This window comes from Pelmatolapia mariae, linkage group LG3_W, assembly GCF_036321145.2.
Source record: "Pelmatolapia mariae isolate MD_Pm_ZW linkage group LG3_W, Pm_UMD_F_2, whole genome shotgun sequence".
Classification (NCBI taxonomy): Eukaryota; Metazoa; Chordata; class Actinopteri; order Cichliformes; family Cichlidae; genus Pelmatolapia; species Pelmatolapia mariae.
Genome location: NC_086229.1, coordinates 68,998,740 through 69,004,114, shown reverse-complemented (window position 1 = coordinate 69,004,114; position 5,375 = coordinate 68,998,740).

Below are 5,375 nucleotides of genomic sequence, written 5' to 3'. Positions count from 1 at the left end.
GTGATGATCATTTTCAAACCATAAATTCAATTTCAAATTAGACTAATTCAAATTCAGTTTTCAAAAGCATTTATTCAAGTTACAATTCAGATTCAATCTGAGCAATTCAAATTCAAATTTAACTTATTCAAATTCAGTTTCTGATGGCACAGATTTCTGCCCATAATTTACATCCCTGATAAGCAGAAGGAGCCTCACTATCTGTTTAACGTCTCGCATTACAATGGCCTCACTGTGTTAACTCTCCACATGCATGTAAAGTAGTGGCAGGAGTGCTCTTACTATAGTAAAGTGAGAAAGTAATATTACTATAACTAATGTGATATGATTAAATATGTGATTAATACATGAGAAAGGAAATCTGCCACAACAATGTACACTAAGTTTATTGTTAATTAATAAGAAAACTCCAGACGATTCCATTCTGACCTGAAGAAGCTTCTGATAGGTTAGTAGAGGCCATATGAGTGAATTGGTGGCACACCTGTGGATGCAAATAAGGCAAAATACAACCCTGTTTCTTTGACATGGGAAAATCAATAGATGTCAACCAAAACACCAGGAAAGGAATTTTGGAGCTCCATAAGTGTGGCTCAATTTTGAATACAATTTGGTGCCATTTACAATTAAGAAATACAGATAGTTTCTCTGCACAAGGCTAAATAATTATATAAACTTTTCTGAACTAAATAGTGTACTTTGGTAGAAAATAAGTGTAGTGCAGGTGTATGATGATTTTTAGTGCTACTATCAGCTAGTTTTGATTCTGGTTCTGTTTTGGTTAAGTCCCACAGTAGGTCTCACTGTGAGCTCAGACGTTTGTGGACACTCAGTTTGTTTGAACATAGTAAATAATCAGAGATTCTCAGACATTTAGATGACTGTTTATGGGGACACCACCTGCCCGAGGGTGTACTGTGTCAGAGAGGTGGTGCATAGTACCATACACCACCTCTCTGACACAGTACACCCTCGGGCAGATGGTGTCTCCATAAACAGTCATGGGTGTAGTCTCTCTGCTGGTTCATAGTTTTTACTGAGGTTTAGTCTGAACACTGTGGTGCAGTTTGGTTTACTCTGTTTCTGAGTGTTTGTAGGATCAGTCTCTGCTGGTCACCTGATACCTGGCAGTGAAGTTTTTATAAATCAGCTCCGTCAGATTTAATCCAACAGAATAACATGTAAAACACTCCAGGGCTTTTAATCTGAAACTTCTCCAGAGCTGCCTGGAGTTTTTCTTACATTAAAATATGGGATTACCAGACTGTCCACATCATGTGTCCTACCAAAACTTTCATCTATCATAACTTTCATCCACAAATATACCTTGACATTAAACCCAAATATGTCAGAGTCTGTGATCATTTAATGTGGTCTGGAAAAGCTGCAAATGTTGCATTAATCTCAGATTTGAGAGCGAGTCATTAGTATCAGTACTGTGTGTGTGTGTGTGTGTGTGTGTGTGTGTGTGTGTGTGTGTGAGAGAGAGAGAGAGAGAGAGAGAGAGAGAGAGAGAGAGAGAGAGAGAGAGCGCTGTGTCGTCCATCAAGTGTGTTCCACAAGAAAGGTGAAGGGATGGCAAGACAGAGAAAGACATAAATCGCAGCAAAAATTAATTTCTGGCACAACTTCACCTGCTTCCAAGGTGCAAAGCAGGAACTCCAGCAACACTTGAGGGAAGATGAACAACTTTAATAATTGACCAACGCGTTTCAGCTTGTGGTCTTCATCATGGTCAATTATTAAAGTTGTTCATCTTCCCTCAAGTGTTTCTGGAGTTCGTGCTTTGTGAAGACAGAGAAATACTACAGGAGAGAAGACCTGCAGAAAGATTGAAATCGGATGGCTTCATTTAAGCAGTAATGAATATTGTATCTACTCTGGTCGAAAGAATCCACGCTTCGTACTGATGTCCACAATACTTTTATTCCGCTCACAATCATGGAGCACCGTGAAAACTAGAAACAAGTAAAATAATATCAATAGCACATATGATATTCATCTCAGCCACTTATTTCCTTTCACAAAGTGCACAAGTGTTAAACAAATAACAGCATAATGTTTTTTACCGTGTACGCCTCGTAAACCAGCAGTAGAAAAGATGTACATTCCAAAAAGTCCGCCGTGTTACCGCTCTGTCTTGTCTCTCCCGCGCACAACTTCCGGTTCCCGCGACTCACAGGAAGTGACTACTTCACAATAATTTTAACAAAAACGTTTTTTATAAGCAGGATGTATTACTGGATTCACAGATTATCTTTTCCTACTGCAAATGTACACAAACATGAGTACCAAATAAAGAAAACAAACAGAAAACAACATAACGATCTCAGATGCGCTACTGGTGTTGTCATGGCAACCAACACAAACATTTCAGCGTCAGCTACACTCCCACCAATTACCTTTGATTATTACAATTGTGAATGTAAATACACTTGCATTGTTCATTAAATCAATGATAATTCCCAAGGACCATGTTGTTGTTGTTGTTAAACACTCTTGCACTGACATAAACAATAATCTTTCCTCAACAAATGAATTCAACAATATGAACAGAATTTACATCTCCATAACATATGCATGAAGTACAGCATAATGACAACTTCTATTTTAGAAGGGGAATCTAATAAATGAATGACATTTTTTCTCAATTTTAGCTGTTTTTTACCAGGACCACTAATTTCTGAATGGGTCTTTGAATGATGGAAGGTTGGACGAGGCGTTCGCCTCCTTTTCCTAACCTCCGATCACCAGTCTGGATTGTCACCTTCCGAACAAGTCCATCATCATCCTCATGTGCTTCCACAACCCTAGCGAGTTTCCATTCATTACGAGGAACATCTTCCTCTTTGAGAATCACAATGTCACCCACCTCCACATTACGTCTTGGTGTATGCCATCGCTGTCTCAGAACAATATTGGCCAGGTATTCCTTTCTCCATCTGTGCCAAAATTGCTCGGTCAGATACTGGACCCTTCTCCACCGTTTCTTGGCGTACAGGTCCTCCTTGACAAATTTACCTGGAGGTGGAAGTGGGATTGAGGATTTCATGGTGATCAAGTGGTTCGGTGTGAGTGGCTCCAAGCTTCTGGGGTCGTTGATGTTATCAACAGTGAGTGGGCGGTTATTCACGATGCACATAGCTTCATAAAGGAATGTTCTTAATGAGGCATCATCCAACCTTCCCACACTGCAGGCAAGGACCGTGCTCAGTACGCTTCTCACTGTCCGGATTTGACGCTCCCATGCACCTCCAGCATGACTAGAGTGGGGCGTATTCATCTGGAAGTTGCACTGATTTTCTGCTAGGTATGCAGTCACTCTTTCCTTATCAAGTTCTTTCAGAGCTTTTGCCATCTCGTTTCTTGCCCCCATAAAGTTAGTTCCCTGATCGGACCTAATGTGCCTAACAGCTCCACGAAGGGCAATGAAGCAGCGCAAAGCATTGATGAACGCGTCAGTCGTCAAATCCTCCAACATCTCTATATGCACTGCCCTTGAGCAAAAACATGTGAAGAGGAGGCCGTACCGTTTTTGATCTTTGCGACCTTGTTTGGTGTGAAAAGGACCAAAGTAGTCCATACCACAATAAGTGAATGGTGGTGTGGGATCAGCACGGTCACTAGGTAGATCTGCCATCCGTTGCTCCTCTGGTGGTGCACGGGCTCTCCTGCACTGTACGCACTGCCTGATGTATTGGGCTACAGCCTTACTTCCACCAGTAATCCAGTAACCACTGGCTCTCAGTGCATTGAGGGTTTGTCCTCTCCCTTGGTGTTGTATCTTGCTATGATGGTGTGCAATGATGAGGTTTGTAACAGCACCATCCTTAGGAAGGATCACTGGGTGTCTTAACTCGAGAGGCGCAGATGCCTTCCTCAACCTTCCTCCTACTCTCATTATGCCATCTTGGAGGAATGGGTCAAGCTGAAAGAGTTGGTGGTTGCAAGGCAGCCTTCCTGATTTCTGGCTGAGTGCGTTTAACTCCTCTTGAAAGGCATCTTGTTGTGCCAGCTTGACGAGAGTCTGTGCAGCTTGTTTTCTCTCTTCCACGTTTGAAGGCTCAGCGGTCCTGATCCTCTTTGCCAGCCGCTGGATACGAGCAATGACGTTGACAGCTGTAGTCCATCTTGAGAACCGCAGCAGATGCTTCTGGATGTCAAACTGCCTTGCTACATCAACCTTCAACACCTGAGTAGTCCTCACCTCAGGGTCTCCCACCAGCAAATCTGAAGTAGCCTGTTTTGTGGCTATCTCTCTTTCCCATAGAAAGCTGGGACCAGAGAACCAATTTGACTTGATGAGGTCAGCGACTTTGAGGCCTCTAGAGGCATGATCAGCAGGGTTTTCTCCTGTGTCAACATAATACCATTTCCGTGCATCGGTGGTTTCTCGAATTCTCTGAACGCAGTTTGCCACGAACACATGGAACCTTCTTGCTTCATTATTAATGTAACCAAGCACGACCTTTGAGTCTGTCCAGAAATATTCGTCGTCAATCTTGAGCTCCAGCTCCTCCCTTAACATGCTACTCACAGCTGCCGAGGTTACTGCAGCAGTTAACTCAAGTCTCGGTATGGTAACTATTTTGGTTGGTGCAACCCTTGCCTTGCCCATGACCAAGGAGCAGCATATCCTTTCTCTGCTTACCACTCTGATGTAAGAGCACTGGCCATACCCTTGACTGCTTGCATCAGAGAAATGATGAAGCTCGGCTCTCTGAATCTCACCAAGGCTGTCAGGTATGAAGCATCTTGGAATCTCAATTTTTTCCAGCTTCTCCAAATCCTTCATCCAAGTCTCCCACCTTAACTTCAGGTCCTTGGGTAGTGGCTCATCCCACCCTGTGCCTCTCTGACACATCTCTTGCAGCACTCTTTTTCCTTCAAGAATGACTGGGGCTAGAAACCCTAAAGGGTCATACAAGGAGGCCACAATTGAGAGAATCCCTCGACGCGTTGCTGGTTTCTCCTCAAGCGACACCTTGAAGGAGAAGCTATCATTTTCAACGTTCCATCTTATACCTAGCACTCTTTGGACTGGTAAATCATCGTGATTAAGATCAACATTCTTTACCTCTGTAGCACGCTCTGCAACATCAACAGAGTCAAGGACCTCTCGGCTGTTGGAGAGAAATTTGTGAAGGTGCAGCTTTCCTTTAGCACACACAGCTTGGGCTTCTTTGACCAGTTCAATTGCCTTACCCACCGACTCCACACTTATGAGACCATCATCGACGTAGAAATGTTTCCGGACGAAACTAGCTGCGGAGGGGTACTCTTTCTCACATTGACTGGCAAGGTGTTTCATCCCATAATTGGCGCAGCCAGGGGAGGATGATGCACCAAACAGGTGAACCTTCATGCGGTACTCT